This window comes from Thunnus maccoyii, chromosome 23 (genome assembly GCF_910596095.1).
Source record: "Thunnus maccoyii chromosome 23, fThuMac1.1, whole genome shotgun sequence".
In the NCBI taxonomy this organism is placed as follows: Eukaryota; Metazoa; Chordata; class Actinopteri; order Scombriformes; family Scombridae; genus Thunnus; species Thunnus maccoyii.
The window spans coordinates 18,512,374-18,538,868 of record NC_056555.1 but is presented as its reverse complement, the minus strand read 5'-3'; the positions used below and the strand labels follow the sequence as shown (position 1 = coordinate 18,538,868).

At 40.2% G+C, this 26,495-nt stretch overlaps 2 long non-coding RNA genes across 2 annotated transcripts; one reads left to right on the top strand and one right to left on the bottom strand.

Moving 5' to 3' along the window:
* Positions 1 to 47: 47 nt before the first annotated feature.
* Positions 48 to 19,229, bottom strand: LOC121891269. Its single transcript, XR_006094073.1, has 3 exons — positions 19,151 to 19,229; positions 18,485 to 18,601; positions 48 to 2,332 (listed from the first exon to the last, which is right to left on the bottom strand). It is a non-coding gene; the product is annotated as an uncharacterized LOC121891269 (long non-coding RNA).
* Positions 7,769 to 12,762, top strand: LOC121891271. The gene is made up of 2 exons (XR_006094075.1): positions 7,769 to 9,650; positions 11,679 to 12,762. It is a non-coding gene; the product is annotated as an uncharacterized LOC121891271 (long non-coding RNA).
* Positions 19,230 to 26,495: the final 7,266 nt, after the last annotated feature.

The window sequence follows — 26,495 nt, the reverse complement described above, 5'->3', positions numbered from 1 at the left end:
AATCATGGATGTTGCTTGTTGAGTTGGAGTTGCTGTATTCCACAAGTAAAATACACTTTGTGATTGTTCTTGATCTTATTAGGTCTTAATTATAGTGCAAAGACATGCCTTTGCTGGTAAACTACATATTTCCCTCTGGCTTGGTGAGCTGGAAAAAAAAAAACCTTGAGTAAGTGGTTTAGATTGAAGTAAATGACAAAGATGAACAACACTAATCTATTAGGATGCTGGTAGGCACTGTCTGTCTGTGAGCACTCTGGGGGAATTCGTGTATGTGTTTTAAATGAATGTAGATAGAAGTGTATTGAGTTTGCAACTGATAATCACCTTGAGAAAGAACAATGAGCAACGGCATCGCCTCAAATTAGTCTGAAGTAACTAACTGAACTTGAGCGTTGACCTCTGAGGATGTGATCATGATATAATTAAAAAGTTTAGGTTAATGAAGTTCAGATGAACTGAAGTAGACTAAAACATGTTGTTAGTTTAGAATATGTTTTTGCATCAGCTGTCATAGTATTCTTCAAAGATAAGGACATGTTCAGAACAAGTATTTCAAGTACACAGTGGGGTATTTTTTGTGTTATCAGTACGTCAGAATATTCTACTTAAGATGTAATATTTCTTTTTCTAATAGTTAAACACTGAAAGTTTCATTCAGTTTCCACATGCTCTATATTCTATGTTTATTTAGTTTCAGTTTTACAAGCATAAATGATATGTATAGTTATGTTTGGTCAGTTTCCAACTGTGTTTTACCAACTACTTCCTGTAGTTTTTGCATATTTCACTACGGCCACATTCTACCAGCAGAGGGAGCTACAAGACAGTTAATAAACAACACAAACACACTGTCCCTTCACCAGCAGCCATTAGAAAACATGTGTCCAACTGGCTCGCTGCCATTTCAGACAGAATCTCATTGTCCTTCAGTTCAAGAAATACATAATTAATGAATATACTTGAGTCTATTTTTGCCAAAATGCCTTCGAGCAAATCCACTTGCTTGAGTAAATAACTGATTTGCAAACTCTGGCAACAGCCTCCACGCTGAATTTGCACAGGTTTGGCTCAGGAATAACTACAAACATCATGTCATTCAGAGAAATGCAAATGTTGACTATAATTTAAGGCATGTGGCTGGGCTTTTTTTTATTAAAAATCATAACCAGGCAATATGTTCCACTGCTGATTTCACTCAAGCGTATTCAGGTGTGTGAAAATCTACAATGAAACTGCACTCGGTGTGCCAAAATTTCAGAATTTGATTACACACACACACATATTTACACATATTAACTCTCAACACAAAAGCAGACTATTTCCTCATGCTTCTCTAATACGTCCAGGTTCACATTTTTACCCCAAATTACTGCATTCTTTTCAAAATTACTACCGATTGCTTGTTGCTGCTATCTGTTTTTTTTTTTGTTTTTTTTCTCCCAGCGCAGATGCACAAACACACCACTCCGCCACAAACAACAGGAGCGTGATGAGGTGAGCCGAGCTGAGCTGAGGTCCAGATGTTGTTGGCCTCTCTGTGGGCAGCCAGCAGCAGCCGTTCCCGCTCGGTGAGCTCCCGGGAGGGGGGGATCAGGCCTGTTTACAGTCCTCCAATAATCAACACAGCAGGGAAGCCCACTCCCCACTGCTACTGTTGTTTACTACTGTTTATTTTCTGCCCCTGCCTGCCGCCTCACCTCTAAAGACCATAATGGTACACCGATGACATATTCTGCGCCTGTGGAAATGTGTTTTCTGCAGCAAGTAATAAGGGCTGACAACAGGAACTAATGCTGGGAATGGAGGTAGAAGGAGAGAGAGGGGGGGAAAAAAGCTGTGTCAAAATTGGTGTCTGTTTTTCTGTCTTTAATGGCAAAATTGCTCTCCATCTATGTTTTCACAAAATTATGTGTATCTATCACAGCTTAAGGTCAGAATGGATAATGTCATAATAAGAAAACTGCATGAACATGAACTGAAATCACAAAATAACATTCTTAAAGCTTTAGAACCTGCATGCAACCTGTATTTAATGATAAATTACATATTTTACTTTATATATCATATATTTGTTATGTTTCTGAAGATGCAGAACCACAGATTTCAAATCAGATTACTGAAACAGACGTATCATGTCTATTAGGTTACCAGGTACCACTGATGCCTTAAGGATAAAAAATCATTTACTGATGCTTTCTAGATAAGTTATAAGCCATTGTTGAGAAACATCTTTGGGTTACTAGGTTGTGAAATGTCCAACATCACACTTGCTTTGTGTTTTGATCTCTTCAGTTCATCAGGTAGGCTCCTCCATTTGACCTCTGACCCTCTGGAAAAAAGGAAGCAATCCATTTATTTACTACTTTTTCACATTTACAACGGCAGATGTAATGGATCCTTGTGAAAAACACACGACTTTTTCTGGATGCTTACTAGAAAGTGAGAAACTAACATGTAACTGCAAAACTGGTTTGTAAGCCTTTATTAACATTTATAACTGCAGACTTAATGGCTTACTTGAATGTAAGACAGTAATTCAGCAACCTGGCAACATAGAAGTTGTTATCATTAATAAATGATTCATTAACCATCAATAAAGCCAGAAAATACAACATATAAACCTTTTATAAATGGTGCTTCATGAGAGAGTGGCACCAGCAACCGATTACTAGATGATTTTTTTGAAGGTAATATATGCATGGCTACCAGAAATGAAGAATAAATATGAAATGCATTTTGTTGCACTGTGTGGTTAAATGTAATTTGTTGCACCACATATAACACATACAAGGAAATGTGCAACATGTTTGCACCTGTATTGGTTTGTTTTTCTTATCTCGGAACGAGCCGCGCTGCTGTTTATCTGCTTTTCTAGCAATTTAAAAACTGACGGTAAATTGAATAAATTCGATTTGGAATACAACAACAAAACAACAACAACGGGTCTTGTAATTCTTTTTGGTGTTTAGTAGGCAGGATTTATTCCTTTGTGGCTGAACGCACACACACACACACACACACACACACACAGAGAACCTAGCACCTGCCTTTCCTCTGTTAACGCCTCTGTCCCTCTAGGTCTCCAAATCGCACAAACACTGAGGTGTTAGGCCAGGATGCATTTTGTCATCACTTGTACTTCATCCCCACCTCTCCTCACAACGCCTCCATGAACACACATACTGCAATTAACTAATGACAGCATATGACTACACCCACATGCATGAAAACCAAATGGGCTACAAGCACGACCTCTATAGTACACTCATTCATTCTCTCTATCGGCATCATCTCTGCAGAGACAAAAAGAGAGAGAAAGAGGGAGAGATGTTCATTAACATATATTGACCACTTCTCTCCTCCTCCTCCTCCTCCTCCTCCTCCTCCTCTTCCCTGCAGTGGTCTAGTCCTCATCAAGCCTCATTGCCCTGAATGAGTAAACAACAATTGGTCAAGGGTGCCAGCGGCTGAGGATCAGGGGACAGTAGCAGGCAGCAACAAATGTTGGCTTCACCGGAGAGGAAGCTGAGCCAAGCGACGCGCCACTGTTTGGGCCTGAGAGTGATAATGAGGGACTGGCTGCTTATCTGTTGCATTGTCCTTGAGAGGAGGTGATCTCTACAAGCGTGTCTGTGTGTATCTGAAAGATGGAGGATGTCTCCTTTGAGACAAAGGCTGGGTCATTCAACATTTTCAGCTCCCTTGCCAATATAATTAGATTAAGTACAGTTACAATAAAAAAGGACACTTTTTTCAATACTTGAGTTTTGGGGAAATAAATTCTACAGATTCCTTTTTTTTATTCATTTAACAATATCAAACTTCTTAGTTCAATCTTGTTTAAAGTCTTTATGCTAAATCAAGATTCACAATCCACAGAAATTAACTGACAACAATTTTTTAATATCTGATTAACCATTTCAATGATTTCTAAGGATTTTCTGCTTTTCTCTGTAAATTGTATTTAAGTTATAATTGGGGTTTTGAAATGTTAAAACAAGTAATTTAAACCCATTACAATACCTCTTAGAATTTGTGATGAGCATTTATCAGCATTTTTTAACATTTTATAGATCAAACAGTCAGTTAATTGACAAAAGTCGTCTTTAAGGAGTAGTTTGACATTTTAGAAAATGCACTTATTTGCTTTTTTTGTTAACAGATAAAATGATATCACTCTGTATGGTTGTATATATACTATATATATGTGTATAATATGTAGCTGAAGTCAGCAGGAGGTTAGCTTAGCTTAGCAGGGAGCCGAAATTTCCTACTACTTAACTGGCAAGTGCTCCTGCCCACCCAACAAAACATCGAATCGTCATTTGTACACTTCAGTAAGCAAACAAATTAGACATTACTGTTAATTAGTGAACTTTAGAGGTGCTGGTAGATTTCAGTTTCTTACCTTTAGGCTGAGCCAGGCTAGCTTTTCCCCCCCTGTTTCTAGTCTTATGCTAATACTTACCATACAAACATGAGAGTGCATCGATCCTCCTCATCTAACTCTTGGGAAAGAAGTAAATAAGCTAATAGAATATTCCCCAAAAAGTCAAACTATTCCTTTAAGATCAGCAACCATATATTATACTTGCATACTGATACTTGACAGACACATTTCAATCAGTACCTCACCCCTAATTGAGACTATCAATCAAGCAAGTTTACAATTTTTGCATTTAAAATAGTTTAAATATGATAAACGTACATGATTGGATGGAGGGTTAAATGCTACCTGGGATCATTTATCTTTGCAGAATCATTATTGGAGAGGAAACATGAATAAATCTCTTCTGAGAAACAATGGCCTTGGTTTTAAAGTGTTGTTTTTTCCAACTTTTTTTTTTTTTTTTAGCAAATAACTGCTTTGTGTGAATTGTTTTGTGTCCATTTTCTCACTTTTTACAAAGAGGTTTTATTGCTGGCACTAAACGTCTGTGGAAAAGGACAACAATCGAATTTGACCAGCCACCTGGATGTTTGAAATAAACATTTCAGAGGTCTGGCGTGACTGCTGATGACAACTTTAAAGTCAGGTCTCTTCTGTTTATTCCACAATCCCACGCTGCACTTAGTTTCACCCCCCTCCTTTTCCCTTAAAGTACTCTTTGTTACCGTCAAGGGTAGAGAGAGAATATCGAGCTGATGATGGATTCATCTCATCTGTTTCGCTCTGCACAAAGAGGCCTCGCTTGCTCTCCTCTCAGCCTGTTTTTGGTCTGAAAGCAGCCAGAAAAGGGCTCCCTGTTACTGACCCGCTCTGTTAGTCACACTCTCTGCGGCCAGCATTGACTCATTCCCAACGCATTTAACCTAGACTTGAACTAAAGCGGAATTAGTCCCAGTGTGCTCACATCGCCGAACCTTTGTCTCCCATTAAAATCTGCCTCCGCACTCCCCTCTTTATGTTCTCTGTCTCTTTTTCTTCCTCCATCTTTGTGCAGGCGGCGTGGTGGTGGCGATGCGGCGCTGGACGTGGCCTGCATGCAGGGTGAGCCGGGTCATGCAGGGGTTTCCCCCCCCCCCCCCACCCCCGAGAGCTCGGCTGTTACGCCTGAGCCAAATCGGGAGGTCATAGGCTACCTCACACACCCTTCAACCTTTACCCTTCAGCTCTGGCCGCGGTGCTCTGGTTCCTTGCGACAACCTGCGGAGGACCTGCGCTGATCCCCCCTCCTCGGGAGGTCAGCCTGCCCGGCCAAGATCTATTTTAGTGAAAACACACAGTTCATACAAGAGAGCCTCACCTCCTGTGCGGCAGGGGTGAGCAGATTATTAGAGTTCAGAGCGCTCTGAGGCAGGACTCCAGACAGCTTTGAAGTATAGAGGTTATCTTTCACTCCTGCCACATTTGTTGTTGTTTCTTTTAATGTCATGATGAAAGGAATACGTCAAGATTTGTGGAGAGGAAAATGTGTGCACTATAATCATCAATCATTATCAGATCAATGACTCTGGTGTTTTTATCTTTATTTATCTTTAGTTTAACTCTATATTTAGTGATAAACAATCACTAGTATTATCTCAGCCAAGCTTAATCTTGTGATAAGTGTAATCACAGATATAATTGCAGAGTTTGAGTCGCATGAAATTCGTCTTGGCTGCACTGATCATAATTTACGACAAAGGCCTGTTTAACTGCTGTGCTAACAAACATTATGGATGTAAAAAAAAAAAACAAGCTTTAACGGCATTTGAAGACATAAATAACTGTATTTGTAGTGTTGTATGAAAGGACCTGTTGGTTTGGCTAGATGGCATCAAGCTGTTAGGATGTTTGGATCAGGAGTTGGTTCTTTAAATCAAATTTTGTGGGTAATCATAAATGAAATGTGCCCATGTCAGAGAGAGACACATTTAAAGAGGATGTTTAAATTTGGGGCTTCTGGTGGGAGTCTGTAATAACATAAAAATTCTACACATATAGCCTGATTCCACACCTCCACACCACACCACCTACATTTATGATTAGTTAAGCGGTTCATATAACTCTGGTGTTGTGCCCACTGACAGATGTTTCCCCCGGTTAGAGAGTTTTGTAGGCGGCATTAAGAATGGCAACATCATCCTCCTACATAGCTAGCTAGCTATCAAGCTACTGTATATTATACTGACATATGATATTGACATATTTTTATTGATCAATGTGGCTTCCGTGTCAACTGAAAATAACTGGGATGGATAAGGCACTCCACCAACTGGTTGGGGTTAAACAAAACAAACGCCCCCCCCCTTCTGATTTTGACATCCCCGAGTGGTGATATTAAGAAAACCACTTTGGCAGACACCAATGCACGCCGCTAAACATCCCTCAAACACCTATACATTGGCTGTACCCATTTTTACCAGCATTGTCTCATTTTCTCATCATCATCATATACCTCTTCCTCCTGTTTCTAAAGAAGGTACAGCAAAAATGGTGGCCAATAAGAGCTCAACACTTTACAGCAGGTAAATCTGTAATTACTCCCCTGAAACAGTTTTAGAGGGAAACTTGGTCAAATCAACTGGTTTCAGTTAATTAAAACACCAAACACCACTCTCTCTCTATATTTTAAAAGAGTATTGTTCTGCATTTTGATCAAGCTGTGACAATGAGTCATCTTTTTCACTTAACATACCATAAAGTGTCTAAAATGTTAATACAAGCAACAAGGGAGGGGGTGGAGGGGGGGGCAGGTGAAATTTATTATCGATGTTCTCATCACTTAAAGGCCTACGCTGGCAAATCTCCCAAAAACCTGTTGCACTCCTTTGAGGGATTTGACCTCCTAGACAGACTCACTAAGTGCTGCAGAGCACATGAGCTACTTTGACTCAGACCTGTCAGGAGGTGTTGTGAAGAATGTTACTGAGAGAGGAGAGCATGAATTGATTGCCCTCCGACTGCTGCCAAAACTCGCTCGGTGTGCCATCCTGCGTCGAGTACGTGTGTGTGTTTTCGGCCTGTCATGCCCCCTATATGTGCAGATAGGGGGACATGGCTAATTAAACGGCGCAAAAGCTGTTGAAAGGGGATGGACACTGCCAGCACGAGAGGACTTGACACCCATGTGTTCTTGTTTCGAGTGGAGAGGGGGCAAGCGTGACGGATGCGGGAGGCCCCAGGTTGCGGCACCCCGACTGCCTGCCAGAGCCCCATCACAGGGTGAGGAAGGAGGAGGGTGGGAGGAGGGTGGCGTTAATATTAACTGCAATTCCAGACCTTCTACTACCAGTCTTTCTCTCCTTTTTTTTTTTCCCGATTCCACAGCTCTGTGGCCAACGGAGAGCTTTAAACCCCAACACCCTGTCCTACTTCTATACACACACACACACACACAAGTATATACACATACACACATTCCAAGAGAAAGGGATGGGAGCGTGACAATCGGGAAACAACGGCTGTTAGTTACAGAAAATGCATTACGGCGTGAGCCCGGGCAGCAGAGCGGAGGAGAGGAAGTGGTGGGATTATGCCGGGCTTGGACAAGGAGAGCATAGGGTTATTTCCTCCCCCTCTCTGTAGTAAACTGTCCAGATTTACAAGCCCTCCAGGGATACGGATACCCCATCCTTGTCTCGTCAAACCTCGACAGCTCCTGATTTAAAAATAATCCTAAATCAGTGCATGACAGTTGTCAGTGGGGCAGAAGGAGGTCAGAGGAGCCATCAAGAGAGGAGAAGAAGAAGCAAATCGCATAAGGCAATGAGTTTTTGTTAGATAAGAGATAAGCCTCATGCGGACTGTGTATTTAAAGATTATTGGCTTTAACGTAGTGATTTTGGAGGGTTTATGACACTTTTCCTACACTGACATTATTTTTCTGAGCTTTGTGCTAATGGATGTTGATTTACGACAGGTTACTGAGGTGTAGTGGAACTTTCCAGGAACCAGTAAAACACCTTCTCCTAATTATACAACTCATAAGACAGTAACATGACAAATATCGCGTGTGCTTGCATAAAGTTTAGAGAGTCGAATAAATTTGCAGGTGATAGCTTTTGTTCACTTGCTTTGTGTAGAGCATGAATGGAGTAGAAACAGTCTGTGCATATTGAAGAAATGAAAAGGGCTTATATTTCAAATGAGTTTTTCAGGTGACTGTCTGTTTTCAAGTAGCTCACGTTTAATCTCCTCATCTGAACCATTGTCTCATCGCCATGAAGGGGTCTCAAGATAAATCTGAAAGAGAAATTGTGTCTTAATTCTCTCACATCGGTCCTCTGATTTGAAATTATGGATAATTTGACCTTTTCAAAGAAACAAATTCAAGGAGGGAATATTTGGTTGAGCTGCTCACGACTCATGAAGCATAAGCAAACCTGTGTCCTTGTTTATTTATAACCTGGGTCTTCATAGTTTTGGCCATCATTTGTCCACCAGTAATGATGTTGTACACGCCAAGTTCATTGCTGAAATTTGAGAATGAGGTCATATCACTGGAAGGTCTGATGGGGGCAAAAAGACGAGTGGTCACATGATCTGAAAGAAACCTAATCCAAACTTATTTGGAATAGAAAACAAAGGTAAATGGCAAAATTAATAACCCAAACTTTGACCTACTGTACTTGCCGTAGTTGTGTTCACACAGTTTTCCTGTCTAATGTGATTTCTTTCAACATTTTGGGTGCGTTTACTTTTGGTTTCACCTCCAAATAAAGTCCCGTAAAGTGATTATATAATCTGGATAAACTGCTGACTCAAGATCAAAACTCAAGTTCAGATAAACCAGAATTCTCCTTTAAGAGGTAGCAAGGCAAAAAGGTTGGGAACCACAGTAAAAAAAATCAAGCTGTGTGAGCTCCCCAGGCTAGCACTACAGTATCTCTCTTCTTCTTTGTCTTCCTAATCTGTAAGAGAGAACATATTTCTCCCTGTCGCCCTCGTAGCAGTAAATAACAGCATTTCACTATCTCCCATCCCTCCCGTTCCAGCTACTGTTGATGTATGTTTTTTTTACTGTGGCAGCATCACCTCAAACCGGATACGCCGCGGCTGCTCTCCGATGCCTCTCCTGTGATCACCACAGGCCTCGGAAGACCCCTTCAACAGAAACAGGAAGCAGTTCATAGCACGGGTCGCGACCCCTCTCATTCAGCCCCATGAGTCAAGCGGAGCCCACCCCGGCGAAACACAGGAAAGTTCCGGTCCCATCAACAAGGTGTGGAAGGATATTCTGAGGGGGGGAGAGGGAGGAGGAGGAGGAGGGGAAGGAGACCTCTCTCTCTTTCTCTGTTGATGCACATCTGTACGTATGTGTGTGTGTGTGTGTGTGTGTGAGTCAGAGGGAGGGAGGTGCACATCTGTCGAGCAGGAGCCGTGTAACATTATTACACACAAAGCCCGCAGAGGCATACCTAAACGCAACTACAGCTGCATCTAATACAGGAGTGCATCCACAGGAGGGAACTACTGTATGCTACTGAACAAATATTGAACGCTTATAGGTCCCTCCGGTCTTCTGATCAGAGGCTCTGGGCCATAACACAGTCTAAAACTAAAGGATGGACAGATGTGTAGTATTGTGTAAAGCAGCCTCCCCCCCCCTCAAGGTTAAAGGATAGGCTCACAATTTTTCAAGTCAGTCTGAAAACAACAGTCAGGTGTCCGTGTGAATGTTGAAACATGTTTTTCTTGCTGTAATCATTCCTCCTGTTCATACTGGCCTTTAGAAGATCCTTTCATAATGCAGTTTCAATGATAATATGAGGCTTCAGGCAGCTGAGTTAATCAAATCAAGTGGATATCTGCCACAGTTACAGTCTTTTAAGTAGAAAAAATCCCTCCTTGTGTTTCCCTGGACGGTGTTTTCCTGATCAGCTGCAGAAAAAGAGGGAATTTGGCACTAAAAAGACAGCAACTTTGAGGTATATTAACTAACTGGACGGTTGAAGCCCTATATTATCTTCAAATAAACATTCTTCAACTTCTAATGGTCAGTATGAACAGGAGGAACGATTGAAGCAAGAAAAACATGGGCGTCTGACTATTGTTTTAGAGAAGAAATGAAAAACCTATCCTTTAATTAGCAGAATCTACCGCTATTTTAAAACCTGAGGGACTTTGAAGTGACGACGTAACATGACAGAACTTGCCTTGACTTGTCTTGACTTGTCTGGGGGGGGGGGGGTTTGCTTTTGAATCAGCCAGTCACCAAAAAACCACTTCTGTGGATGGATGATGGTTTTAACAGCACTACAGTGTCCTACTAGAGTGGCTTTTTGCATTTTTAATTTAAGTAGTAGTAAAAATAGTGGTGATATTTTTAGGAATGTATCAGTGTTGGACGTCATCTTTCTCTTGAAAAGGGAGATTTTTTTTAATTGGAGTAGAGAATATGTGAAATACAGTGCACAAAAAAGCACTTTTTTTTATTTCTGATGTTCATGAAGAATTGACAACATTTATGGATGTAATAGATGCAGTTTAAAATGTAGGGAAATTTATATAAAAAGGAAATACTGCGATTCAAAGTCTTTGAAGCACAATTTTAAGCCTGATAAGCTGATCGTTTACAGTAACATGAGTAAATGTAATTAGTTACTGAACCTCCACTTTTGCCTTTAAGCCTACAAAAATAAGACACATGCTGGGTGGATGTTTTTGTGCCAAAGATTCAGGCCTTTTTGGCCAAAACATGGAGCTGATGTCATGGGAGCTGCGTTCATATTAGGGCTACATCTGATATTTCAATTTAATGGAGTGGTGTTAATAGTGGGAAGCGGAGGAGAAGCAATAGGAACATGTTCTCTCTTTCTCTCTGTGAGTGTGTGTGTGTGTGTGGGACGGGAAAGATGATATGACTGAACAAAACATAGCTTTCTTCTTTTTGTCCAAAATGAATCCAATACAGGTTTCTTCCTCAATAGCTATTGTCTGATTCTAACATTTTATCTCCACTCACCTGATTTCAACTCCTCAGATAATCTATACTTAATAGCTTCCTCTCAGAGTCTGAATTATTCAGCCTTCTCAGACGTCTCTAACCTCTGGCAGGTTTATTAGCGTCCTAGATAAAATTGTGAAATCAGTACTTAGCAGCAAGGCCATTTCACACATGATAAGAATAAAGCCTATTTGGACATGTTGGCTTTATACAGCAGTTATCCGATCGGTACGAGTTAAAAGCTGCACTGCGCAATATGTTTTATATTAACAATGGATCAAATGACCATGTGTAATGTTACAGGTGTCGCTCCTATGATGAACCTACAGAGAGTAATCACCCAGTTCTGCAGTTTCCCTTCATCTCTGATGGACATTAAACATTCCCGGTTGAATCATCAGTATGAAAGATGCAACTGTGTTACAAAGTATATAGTTCTTTTAGAAAAAGCTGAAACCTGGGTACGAACATACTACAGTTACCGAGCATTTAACATCTAATCAGCAAGCTTTAAATTCAGCTTACAGTTGGCAGAAGCTTAAGTTTACACTGTTTGGATAATTAATCCACAGACCAGTTGAAAAAAAAACCTTTTTGGATAAATTGCGTTTAAATTTTGGTTGAATTCGGCAACTAAGGAGTCATGTTTTATTCCCATCTGAAAAAAAAAAGGTGTCTTGAATTTCCTACCACTTTAATTTACACCTTTGATTGGCTTCTTTTCCATACCAACTGCTGAGGACAATGGATATTTAGAGTATTTAGAACAATCTGCCATTCCAAATTGCTGTAAAACAAACATTTTTAAAAAGTTGAAATGGTTAAAACTGATGGTCATAAACAATTATCCAGGATACTCCTCTGTTTTGATGGAACATTGAGGAAATTATTACAATAAAATGTTTACAGTGGCAAAAATACATCTGGAATCAGCGTCTCCTCCCCCTTTGTGACTTTATGAACCTTTTCAGCCTGTTTTAGCTTAGTGTTTTGGTTTTGAGGCCCATAGACTAACTGCTTATTCAGCAACAGGGGAAGGCAGTTAGTCTTTGATAAACCACCTGTACGCTATCAGCACCGAACAGCAGCCAGACAAAGTTACCGCTGAGCTTTCATAGAGGAGCATCTAGCGAGATAAACAGCCAAATATTTTTTGCTCAGGAGCACAGGGCTAAAAGGAGAATGAATATCGCTCTCACATCCATCAGCTGGACAGAAAACGAATGAATGCTGATGTTGCTATGTGTCTCTTAGAAGGTGATAATACGTCAGATGTTGTACTTCCAGCTTGTTCTGCTGCCCCCAAATGACCAAGAACGTAATTCTGCTTTAAGGATTTGTCAGAAAAGGAGCGATTGTTATTAAACGCTTTGTTTTCTTGATCACATTGCCCGCTTGTTTTAATGTCTTGAACTGCTCAGTAATTCTATCCCCTGTCTGCTTTTACGGTGATACGAATCATCTTTTTAACAAATTAGCTGCCTCTTCTCCTCTTGAATTTATGCCTTGCCAGTTCTGGTATTTGTCCTTTTGCCAGCTGTTTTCTTTCCTGAGGTAAATCTCTATAAATCAATGGGAGTTAATCTGCTGAGAAGATTGTGTGCTCGCCCCGGCTATGGGGGCACTCTATCTCCATTGGTTACAGAGCATCCATCAAACGCTCAATGAAGGCTCAGCGGAGCAGTGACACCCCGATCCCCTCTAACCCCGTCACCCCAACCCACCCCCCCATACACCCTTCCTCCCCCCCCTCACTCTTCTTCATATTCTTCTCAGGGATAATTAGGTTATGAAGACCAATTTACTCCGAGGAGATAAAGCACGATCACTTAAAAAAAAAAAACCCGTATTGTATCAGTTGTTATCTATTGTTACGTTTCACACTCCATATCCGCTTCGGCTTTATCTGGATGTCCTTTTGGCCTGGCTGTGAAACAATTCTTCCTCCATCGTTGTCTCAAGGGCGGCAGTGTCTCGCTGCATTTGGAAAGTCGATCTGATTGCCCTGTCATTCATCATGTAACTTTAACTCCTGGGGCACAGTGAAGTGAAGTGAAGACTTCTTCCCGGTGATATAAGGCTGGGGCTGCATGAGTGCAAATCATCTCTGTACTCATTGCAGGGGGAAGATGGGTTTTTTTGGAAATTCCACACATTCTATCCAGGATTGTCTCAGAGGATAGATCTCACCTGGCTCGATAGGTTTCAATAGCATGTGCACACACGTAGTGTTTTAATATTCAGATGCAATAGTCGTATATCAGATACAACTCTGCAGGGTACTGTATCACTGTAATGGAAAAGTTTAAAGGTATATGTGAGGAAGTGAAGAAATAAGCCGGTAGAGGTGAGAAAGGGTTGTGAGCTTGTGGGAGGCAAACTGAATTTAAGAGTTTCTTCATAGAGCGAGGGAGAATATAAGAGAGAATGAAATGAAAGAAGATGAGGGAAGTTTTCTGGGTTTGAACCCTGGATGACCCTGTTGTGTTTACCCAGGTTGTCCTGTAGTTCCTCCCCTTTTACCCACCATCCCAGGCTACCTTCCTCCGAATCCCGCTCATTATAAACTGTTGAGTGTCTTCTATGGCGGGAGTAGTGAATGAGTAATTTCAAGTTCCAGGTAGCTTGTTAGCTCTGGTGCTCCGAACTAATGCGTGTTGAGTTGCAGCAGATGAGCAGCATTAATTAAAATGTGAAAACCACCAGAGCTTAAAGCTGTTTTAGAGTCAATTATAAGTAGCCAGGCTTGGCAGATTATTTGTACTTCCTCCTCCTACAACAGAGTATTGGGTTTGGACATAACACAAGATGGGATTATTCAAACATATCATGCATACTTACAAAAGACAAGACATTTTTATTAAGTATACAGTGAGTTATGATTTGGTGATTTGAGGTTTAAAATATGCCTGGGCTGTCCGAGTCAAAACAGAACTACATTTTATTCCAAAGAAAAAGATTTTTAGACATCAATGTTATATATAACTGTTGTTTCAAGTCTTTAATAGCTATATTTCAGTGTGCAGTAGGTCCTAATTACATGTTGAAATATAGTAATTAAATGCATTTGAAACAAAGGTTATATGTAATCCAGACATCTTAAAACACTTGTCAACCAAATCTAGTTTGGTTTTAATCTTGACGTCTATAGCTATATCTGTCTAGGTACCTGCAGTAAAATCAATGTTTACTGGGTAATTTCCACTTTGTAAAAGTCATCACACCTGCTGCAGTCACATAAAAAAACTATTACATATTCTTTGTTTTTTTTTTAAAACGCTGTCCTCCCAAGAAAAATGTATATATATACAATATATATATATGTATGTATAATGTATATGTATATATGTATTTATATATATATACAGTATACGTCACATGGAGGAGGAGGGGTGGATGGAGGCATTAACCCAACAATTGGACTCTTTGTTTTTACATTTCCAACAGCGAGGACTTGAGGCACATACAGATATTCACAACTAAACTTGTCCTTTAACAGTATTGATGTTAGCATTCATAACTTTTTTTACTGTGATGTTTTTACTGTTTCTACTTTGATATTGTTACGTTTGTCTACCTTTGTCTTTGATTGAATCATGTGAAAGAGGAATTTTGTTACTATGTGACAGACAATAAAGTTTATTGAATCTTGAATCTTAAACCACACCGCATATTTCTCTAACCTTAAAAAAGCGATAATTTTAACCCTAATCATGTGGTTTTTGTGCTCAAACCTAACCAGATCTTAACCACAGCGTTGTCACATCATAAAACATCATTATTTTTTAACAGTGATTTGTAAAAGCACAGACAAACGATGTTGTCCTGCTGATTACTGCAGATAGGGGGCGCCAGATTAGAAAACGCTCCTATGTGTCATTCTGGACGGCACTTGGTCAAACTACATATTTGCTCGATCAATTTGGGGGACTTGGTTTCTTTTAAAGGATTTCCAAATTTTGACTATAATTGGTCTCCGCAGGTCTAGAAAATCTTACACCCTTTGGGCTCAAGCAAGCACAACGTATTATAACACTAGTACAACCAATTTGAACCAGTGTGTTGTACGTTTCAGTGGACAGCGGGCTGTGTTCAGTGGCGAGGTACAAGACGGGATCAAAATTCTTCATGTTGTGGTGCTCCCAGTGAGATCAGTATTCTGACATGTACAGACTCAGCTGCTGTGATTAACTCCTTCTTCCTAGTCACCACCTCTCCCCAGGCTCGGGAGGCTGTTTTTGAAAGCAGGCCAACGGGGACCACACGGGGAGAGGGAATCAAGAAAAACATGTTCGACAAACACCACTGACAACCACTGACGTTGCCTTTCATCTGCTTCGATCCAGTACAGAGAAGGTGGGAGGAGAGTTGAGGGGCAGCTCTGGAATCAGTGAGTCGTCGCTGAATAATCTCTTTCACAGGACTGAATCATGACTACAGTGATTAATTCGGGGTGTTAATAGCAGAGAGTAAAGACGTGCATTCCTTTGTCAAGTACTGTTAAGAATGGGTCATGCAGGTCACTCCTGGACACTGGTGTGTCTAAGTGCCAAAGAAAAGCAGAACGGAAAAGAGTGCAATCACTGGTCCAAGATGACTCCATTCCTCCTATTGTTCATCATTTTGACTGTCTTCTTTCCATTCGAGAAGCGTGAAGAAATGACTCAAAACTCAAACATTGGCCCCAAAGGAACTCCTCACTCACAAAGAATGTCCAAATGAGCGTGAGGGTCTCAAACATCAGCGCTGCTCTCTTAAAACAATGTCTGAAATTCTCCAAAGGGGCAAAAACACAGACTGAGGCTGGCTTGATTTTCAGCCGGCAGCGGAACTGGGCTGGTGGGAAACTGAAATGATGTCTAATAGCAGTTTAAAGTTACAGTTTGTGTTTTGATAATTTGACTAGGAGCCAGAGGGTGGTTTAGTTCTAATGGGCTGGAGCCATGCTTTGTGATGGGCTTGGGTATGGTGATTAGCTGGAGGGCTTACACATGAACCCCGGGCAGAGCAAGGTTTCAGCTCCCCGCTGGCGTAAACTGTGGGTGGCAAGGAGATAAAACACAAGGCAGACTCTGCATTGTTTATGCTGCCTGTTTGTGGTCTGCATCCATGCAGGGGTGTGTGTGTGCAGCCCTTATGTCTCTGCAATCTAGCACAGGGATGCTAAACCCTCCTACACGAAGAATTGAGGTGTAATAACACAGCTTTTAGCCAACACTTGCAGTTGAGAAATACAAAAACCAGTAGGTGTTTAATATCTGAAAAACATGTTTTATGATCAGGAGAATAAGTTTCTTGCTACTAGAAACAAGCCGTACCTTAACAATTTAACTTTGCAGTTGACCTTTGAAAATTTATATAGCTTACACTGGGTGAAATATGGGGAAATTGTGCATTAAGAACTCTGGTTTACTCATAAAAAATATGTTAAATACATACAAAATCCCAAGGTGATAATCCACCTGAGCAGACAGGACTACATATTCTCTACTGGAGGTCCACTGTTAAGTATGGGGGGTCCCGCTCCACCTGTCCCCCCTGCCCCAAGCACCCAGGGTCACCCACCAGAGAGGTGGTCCTGCCTGGCTCCATCCACACCACGAGCGGACCCTATCAACGCTAAACAGTGTGAAACAACACATTAACCAGCGCCCTGTCCAAATGTCAGCCAGGACAAGTGCTTGCTTTAAAAACGACCACCACACATCCAGTTATCTTGTTGTGTGGTCCACCCTCATGAAGATAAGTTTGTCAGATGTTTTTCCCTGCGTGAAAGCTTTTATTGAGCAATATCTCAATCGCTGCTTGGAGAAAAAAATGAAGAGGACATTCTGGAAATATTTGCTCTGATTGAAGATTAGGCAGGAATTCGGGTTGGTGATGCGGTCCACGCAAAAATTTAATGAAGGAATTTATGATGTTTGAAGAATGTGTTGACGTTGAAGTGTTTCGAGGTGTTTTTCCTGCCAACGCCATTTGTACCAATGCAGAGTAAACAGCTTATAGAATCAACAATGCATAATGAGGTTCCAGTTGTCATTTACCACATTTAGATTTAAGGAGACTCTGCTGATATCACTGGATATAGATAGTGTTGAAGTGTATGGAGAGAAGGCGGATTGAAAAAGTCCCTATGTGAATGACATGACATCAAACCTTTACTATATAATCATATTTCAGAACAAGACACATTAAGGAAATTGACACAAACAGTATCAGCTCTTTTTCTGAGACCATACTTCTTATTTAGTTATTTTTGTCCATAATTTAGTGTAATTTTCTTCAAAGAAAAGGTAAAAAAAAAAAGAGTATAGTATGATTATTTCGCCCGTTTACAATTCATTTTGATTTCTTGATTTTCTCGATTACTGTCTCTAAACTGACATTTTTTCATTCTTGTTGAAAGATAGGAAAAAAACTCTTGGAAAAAGCTCATTTCAGTTGGAAACTGTCTTTTACCGCACTGGCAGATTTTGTTTTGAGGAAATCAGCCCAACGTCAGCCCAATGTCAATATAGATAAAGGCTTTGGGACACCGTTATGAACAGATATAACTTGATGAAATGGGTTTTTTCTTTTGAATCAAGCGTAGAAGAAGTCTCTCCAAAAGTATTTTAATGAGGATTTCTAGTTCATCACATTATTAAAATGTGTTGAGTTTGACTAGACTGTGAATTCTTTGCAGTATTTTTTTTTTCTTTTTATTATTTATCACTGAAAGGCCATTTGGAGGAGAAGGCTGACATGGTGTTAATTAAAGTGTGGAAGATATAATTGAACCACACTTTCTTTGAATAATTTAGAATATCTGACGACAGAAACTGTGCCTGGAATTAAGTAAAAGAAAGCAGATACGTTTTAGTCATAAAGTTTGAAAATCAGTTCACTGCAGATAGTGTTCACGTATCTATATTGACATTGGGCTGACATTGACACAAGTTGGTCACACCGTATATTTGAATGCTTATAGACAAAATTATAATACTTGGGCATCTTTGGTATTACAAGTTCAATACCGCTGGGGATTATTATCGCGACACTTTGGTGGTATCGTGCAACCCAAACCCTCACTACTGTTCCACACATAAATCTCACAGAGCGTGACTAACCCGGCGGTAACAGGAGCCGAGGCCGGTGTTCCCAGCGGACCCCGGCCTGCATGTCAGCGTTTCAGACCTCTCTGCTGTAAGGACCGGCCCCAGAACCTCCGAGGGCCCCCGGAGACACTGTGAAACCAAACAGTGAGGTCAGCTCTGGGCTCCCATCTCACAGCGAGGATTACACTCACACACATACACATACACAAAAGGCTAAGGCCACTGAGACTGAGCATGGATTAAGTCATTAAGGGTAACCATCCCCTAAAACCTCTGCCAGGGACTTTCTCTGTAAAAACATATTCTCTTCTCACAGCAATTGATTTTCTATCTGTGAGCAGAGCTGGCAGGCCTGTGTTGAACTTTATTTTAGATGGACAATTAATTTCTGCAGTGGATTACTACTCATTATAGTCTTCATTAATCTTTTTGCTCTGCAAAAACATTGTCTCAATAAATTATTTTCTGGCTATCTCCCACCATATGACGATGACGTGAAATAGCTTAAAAGTGCAGAGTGATGCATCCCTATCAATAATATTACACCTGCCTATTTTCCTACATGCATCTGCACTACTATTACACACAAACACATACACACGTAATGAAACTCTATCTCCAATAACTTCCACAACAGTAACACTAGAATTTTTATAGTATCAAACAGGTGGTGATGACCTTCAGGGCCAGTGAAATACATGGCACCAGGCATGGCGTAAGTCTTGTGTGTTTGCGTCTGCATGTGTGTCTGCACGTGCATGTGTGTGGCAACTCAGACGGGACAGTTGATCCTCGGTCTCTTGTTTGCTTTCAGCCGACTCTCTCCCCGCACGTGAAGAAGCTGCGTACCAGCAACAACATCACACCGCCAGAATAAAATGCTCACCATTCCTGCTGTACGCCTTGCTGCATTTCGGGGATGATGCATGCGGCAAACACACACATTTTTAACTGACACGGACACAAGCACGCAATCATCAATGCTCAATTACCCATCTCCTGTGTTTAGACAGTAATGCTAGTCCGGAGGGTTTTGGTTGTGGAGAGCAACCTGTTGAGAATAATTCATGCATGTGTCAAAAGTGGGAATCTCCAGATTGTCTTACATTTTGTGGGCCACACACATATCGATGGGCTAAATGGCCTTAAGCCCATTTATCAACATTATAGGGATCAATTGTGACTCATATTTTGCTTATTGCTGTCAGGCGAGTCAGACAGTCATAAATATTGTAGTTTGAATGTAAAGGGATGGCTGGTTGTTTGGGAATTTACACGTAATGTACAAAGGTCTAGTAAAATCTAGCTATTAACTCTTGTTGGGTTCCCAAATTAAATATTTTTTAAGCTTTATGACATTTCAAAAGGGGGACTTGACTTGCTCATATTTTGTACAATAATTGCATAGTAAATAGAGGTTTTGAGCATATATACCGTTTATTTGATGAGTAGTCTCATAACACATAAAATACTTAAGAGGATTTATAGATGTACAGAGAAGGAAAATAAAATGAAAATAAAACCTTGTGTCAATTGATGTTGACATTGGATTCTTTGAAGAAGGTTCCTAATAGCTGTATTTGTTTATTTGTGGGCAACTGCAATTTACATGTCATGTACAAATATTAAAGATGTTTATTAAGTTCACTTAAGATTTTAAGCATTCAAAGGCTTAAGATGTGGAGTCAAAGAGGATCCAACTCAATATTAGACTTGTCATATTTTGTCATATATTGACTGCATTGTAAAAAATGAACAGCTTTTGAGTGTCCACTTCAGTTATCATAAATATTCATTATTTCTGAATGACATGCTCCAGTATTTCATCTTTTTGATGAACAGTTTCATAACACTCTCATTACAATAATAAAGAGGACTGGTGGAGGTGACCATACAAAGCCCATGTCAAACAATGTTTTGATTTGAAACTTCGTATTAACTACATTTGTATGTTTGGGGGCGACTGCAATTAACATGTAAGGGTATATTAGAGATTCACTGATCAGATACAATCAGGTTAAAGACATGATCTCTCACTGCTTTCCCAAATTGAAGGAGCTCTAAGAGACATGAGAAGTGGATTCAAAAGGAGATCTAAGTCAAAATGAGGACGATATCCCATCGATTACCCCATATTTTCTACATTGACTGCATTGTAAAATGAACTGCTTTTGAATTACCACTTCTTTCATCATCTATAGTCATTATTTATGTAGTATTTATTCTCTTTGATGAACAGTTTCATAACATAAACATAAGAATTAGGACTGCAACTAATAATTGCTTGTTTTTTTCAGTTAACTCATTCATTCTTTAATGCATGAAAAGACATTTACTTTTATACTTTTATCAAACCAACACTTCAAAACCCTGAAATAGTCAGTTTACAATTATATAAAACCAAGAAAAGCAGCAAATTCTCACATTTAAGAAGCTGCGACCAGCAAATGTTTTGCAATTTTCTTGACAAATGACTTCAAAATTGTTGTCAGTTTGACTAATCGAGTCATTAATTAATCAATTCTGCAGTATATAAAGTACTAAAGAGGACTTACAGACATTAAAAAAGGAAAGTATCTAATAAAGTCCATGTCAAATGATGTTGACTTTGGATGACACGCCTTTGGAAGAAGGGTCAAATTAACTAAATTTGTGTATCAACAGGATCAAACATGGGTTTTGGATAACAAAGGCTCTCGGTAATGGCTGAGCCAGACATGGCTGTGTTCTTTACCCACTGTGGCTTTATAGCTATCATGTTATTGCCTGCATCTAGCCAAAGCTTCGGTGCCCTTGCTATCTGTTGTTTTAATGATAGAACCCATATAACCAATTATACAGCGCAGCGGTTCCCCTCTTCTCACTCGTCAACACTGACATTCATCAATATCCTATTAGATTCTCTTGGAGCCAGGCACTTTATCCCCCCCAAAGTCTGCTGTTGTTGTTATTCAAGAGTCTAATTTTCATTGTAACAAAACACGCTTTGTTCTAGGCTCAGACACTTCAGGAAAAACTAATATTGGTGGATCATTGTCACAGAGGTTGCCATGGCTACAGTCACACTCGCTGATGATTGGATTCATTCTGTGTTATCACTGGCTACATCCCCGACTCCCAGATGCAGTGTGATATTAATGATTGCGATGTTCCACCATATCGTTTACAGGCTGCAACATCAAAGCAATGCTGGAAAAAAAACCATCAGACTCAGAAGAAAAACACTCTTTTTTTGATTTGGATTGATTTCCACTCTCTTTGTGCAATGAAAGTCACTTTTAAGAAATGTCTCACATAATGCTTACCCTGCAATGTGAGGCACACTGTCAAAAAGTACATGAATAAGAGCTGGAGTGAAACACTGAAGGCCAGACAGAGGGCAACAGGGTCAATGTTTCACCTCACTGGCCAGACAAGAGGTCTCCTTTCGTCTGCTGCTGGGTCAAGGCCAGTGCCCCCTCTAAGACTACATCCACACTCATACGTTTTCCATTTTAAAGCAGTGTTTTAAAATGAAAACCATCTCCGTCCACATGAGCATTTTAGCAGTGATTCAGAGAGAATCTCTGTCCATACAAATACACCCGAAAACGCATATCACATGACCATTTATGTACACTGGGAATTCGCGCATCAGTGTAAACAGGAAGCAGATTGTCTACTCTGCGGTTGGTTGCTTAGTTGCAGAAAATACAGGACAACAAGGCCAGCAATGTCTGTAATTTATTATCCATGTTAAATTAACCACTGGTAGCCAAGACTGGTATTTATTTTTGTCTGGGAAAGGGTCACGATAGGCTGACAAATCAGAAAAGTACACATTGTAATTGATGAGACCAAATCAGGAAGCCAATGTGGGTGTCTGTGTCATCGTTTTCAAAAGTCTCGGTTTCTGCCCATCCAGACTAAAACGCAATCCCGGAGTTTTCAAACTAAAACGGGCTCAGCAGCCTTTTCAAAAGTCTCTGTTTTAGGGGTTTGAAAACACCAGAGTAGTGTGGACGCTAGGCGTAAACGTAGCAAAAGTTATGCGTTTTATAACGAAAACGTATTAGTGTGGATGTAGCCTAAATCCCTATCAGTGGCTCTGTCTAGGCAGATAGGGATGCACACCATACAACACATGCACACTGAACAGTAAAGAGACTAATCCATCACTCTCCTGAATGGGGACAGAATCAATCAGAAGGGACCTTCAGATCACTCCAAACTAAATCACCATCGACTGTCAGGTGATAAACTGTAGAGGGCCGTTCTCACCGTTTATTACAACGGAGACCTGTTGAAATAATGGTGAAATTGGTATGCGAACAGCTGGTAAAATATGCTTGCCCTTTAGGCTTGTTGGTGTTTTCTTTTCTCGATGCTAATCAGTGAGTTATTCTTTGCATCCATTTGCAGGAATAACCCTTTAAGCCAGTCCATCAATACCAGTCCATTTGCAAGGGGCTATTGACGTTGCCTGACCAGTGTGCAACACTCTCATCATACCTCATAATGTAATGCTCTGAGGTCATAGAGAGTTAGCTGGCAAACGGGCAAGTTAGCAAGCTCTTTCCCTCGTTAATTGATGCATTTCAGCCGCTCAGCCTTTGAACTGAATCCCTGCGTCGTCCACCAGAGAGAAGGCAGATGCCATCAGCGTCCGCCTTTGAAACCCAAGCCCTCCGTCTAACCCGCAGCTCAGGGCACGAGTGAGAGGAGCCGTCTGTTAACTTAGCTCAAGAGACAGTTACTCCCCACTTTGTTTGACCACCGTTGAGTCTAGGCTGTGAGTTTGAGGGAGCCAGGCCAAAAAGATTAGCTGTGTTTTCAGTGGGAGATGCTATCATACAGACAGTAAAGGTAGTGATACTGGCTGCCCCTGATTGTCTCACAACTTGGCTGGACCAAGGAGGGCAGCCATTGTTTGTGCAAGGCTTTAGCCTCTGCGTGATCGACTGGCTCTCTTCCAGCCCTGTGCAGGAAGGCTCTAAGGATGCAGACCTATGCATTTATGTATATGTCTAGATGAGTTTTTGTACTATACGTCATCAAAATAACACAATAGCAACTATAAAATAATATAAACTATACCATTTGATGTTAGCATACATTGTAATGCTTTAAGGCCTTCAAAAGTGATTCTTATATGGAGTGTAGTGTCCTGGAATTTTGTGAGATTTGCATGTTAAAAAAATTGAAAATGCTCTATGCATGGCACTCTTCCAACCAGCCCAATTTCCAACTTCTGCAAAGTGGTTTTCAGCAGTGAAAGGTTTTTCATTTTCAGCTAAAACTCAAAATGCATTCTCAACTTTAAAGTTAGTTTGCTGCCTTTCTAAACTTCACTGATAACCCTCCTATGTGGTAAAGTAAAGGCAATGGCATGTCCAATTCATGTTATTGTAACATAATCCATTTTCTGCCTCAATTGGTTTGGAATTAAAAGAAGATTGGGGAGAACTAGGCACAAGCACGTTTTAGGCGAGAGATATCTTGTCACTGACCAAAAGTAATCTCTGGAAAGTAAATGAGTGAAGCAAAAATAGAGAAGCATTTCTCTTTTTAAAGATTGTCTCTTCAAAGTGCTGTTAATTGTGTACTGGTATGACAATTAAATTGTTTTTGCTTTGAAACTATAAGTAGAGTAACTAGAGGAGGAGAATTGCAGTTCATTGTTTGGTTATGGCCTTCCAATTAACGTGGTTGTTCATTCAGCTAAGTTGAGTGACAAGCTAACGTTACTTCAAACCAGCTTTGTGTTACAGAGGGAGCTTACCTTTCTTCTCAGCACAGCTAGCTAGTTATCTCTGTTTGCGTTAGCGAATAGTGAACTAGTTTACAGATAGGGCAACATTTGCTGTGCCTTTTGTGCTTATAAGCTGTGGATTTTGAATTCAAACAAATCATTACAAATGCTTTACCTGCTTTTTCCATTTGAATTTCCAAAAACAACAGCTCTACCAGAAGATTAACATTACTGCAACACAAACAGTAAGTTAGAACATTAAATCAAAGAACAATAACCAAATTAGCTTGAAATCTTGGGAACAACAAATTGAAAGACTATAGTAGCTAGTTAGCTACAAAGCTGCAATACAAACTGTAACAGGTTAAACAGCCTAAAACCGGTATCTCTCTGGAATATGAAATAGGGTAACCATATTATTTAAAGTTTATGGCTGGATATTTTCTATAATTTTCTTACTGTCAACAAATCTCATGTGCAGAGCCACACCAACAATCCTACTTACAAGTATTACGTATCCACGAAGCTCTATAAGCGGAACCGTGTTCCTGCGCACGGTCAGTGGTGTCTACCTTACACAGAACTACTCTCCGGAGACTGAAAACGTGACCAATATAATTTAGAGCTGTTTCTAAACAAACTAATGTGTCCAAACTCTTTATAGCGAAGGGACATGTCACCCAGTGCAGCAGTGTGGCTTATGGACTTTTGTGTTTTTAATAGTTTTTGGAACAGCAGAGGTCTACGTCACAGAGTTATAAGATATATCAGGCTTTGGATACACTCACAATACTTGTAAATAGGGATTTGTTGACAATAAGAAAAATGTAGAAAATCAGCAGCCATAACCTTTAAATTGTGAACATCCATCTTGGTACACAACAGGACGACACTGTGGTCTCGGGGTGAGTATCAAACAAATGCATACAGATGGTCTGTATCACACTCTGCCCTTTGAGACACGATTAAACAAAGCTGCATACAAAATAAATATCTTTATTTGGATGATTTATAAAGATGTCCTGCATGTGTTATTACTCTTTATTAGCCTAAATGTAGAAAAAACATGAGAATAGCAATGAAGAGACTCTTGAAATAATCCATCCTTCTTTTACTTTGCATTTTGAATCAACCTCTGATGAAAATCTGATTAAATATTTGTCATTAACGTCCCAAAGTCTTCTGCTAAAATACATAACTTTATTGAGATATGAGCTCTCTTTTCCGCTCATGCACCAGCCTCTCTTTGCAGTCTGAGTCAGTGGACTGGTGACCCCACAGGTTAAAAGGTGGCGATCCCAGGTGAGGCATTGTCATCGGGCCCATGACCAGGGTACTTAACCCCTGATTGGCTAATTCATATCCCAGGTGTGGAGCTGGGTTATATACGGTGTGTCCGTCACGGTGCTCAGAGTTTCCTCTAAAACAGCCCAATGAGTGTGCAGCCTGTCTTAGGCAGAAGGTCCAGCTAAGCCAGGGAGGAAGGGGGGTAGGAGGTGTGTGAGGGGGTGGAGAGCTTAGAGAGAAGGGGTCCTACAGTTCATGTTCATTAACAGTTCTGTTTGTGACCTCCATGTCAGCACCAGTCTTAAGTGGATCCACTTCCAACACCCGGTGGAAAGAGAAAAATCACATGGACATGACTTGTGAACACAAGCTCCTATGTGAAGTGAAAACATGAGGCATTGAGTTTGGGCTTGTGGAGACTGTCTGAAAAGTTTAAATTAGCTAAAAAGAGCGAAAAATCTGCATTAAAAAAGTGTCAACAGAGAAACTACAGTAAATGATAAAGTTCCAGCATTCAGTAGTACCAAACAAGCTTATAATTACACTCCTGGGATAAGTGACTGACAAGGTATGATTAATGCTATTTAATCAATATGATTAGTTATTAATTAATTATTACACTTATTTCAATAGACAATTGAAGATATCATGCAACATAACTGTCATTAATCTTTTACTTATTCTTAAAATACAGAGATAGTGCATTTACATCTTTGAATTATACTGAAAAAAACATCAAGAATACTGAATGACTTTGTTCTTTTTCCAAGGATACAATATAATTGGAATAAATCTGTGGCACACTGGTGTATGTGATTATCTCTTTTTTAGTTTACCCCCTACACCTAATCAATTATTCACCCAAGAAAAAATGTTTGAATCTCTGAATGCCACAGGAGGAGATACTGACAGTCCCTGCTGGGATCAGGCAGTGTTGCTGACTATTTTCAGTGGGAAGTAGCTAAAACCTGCAGGAAAAGTCGCTAGATGTTGACAGATGACGTC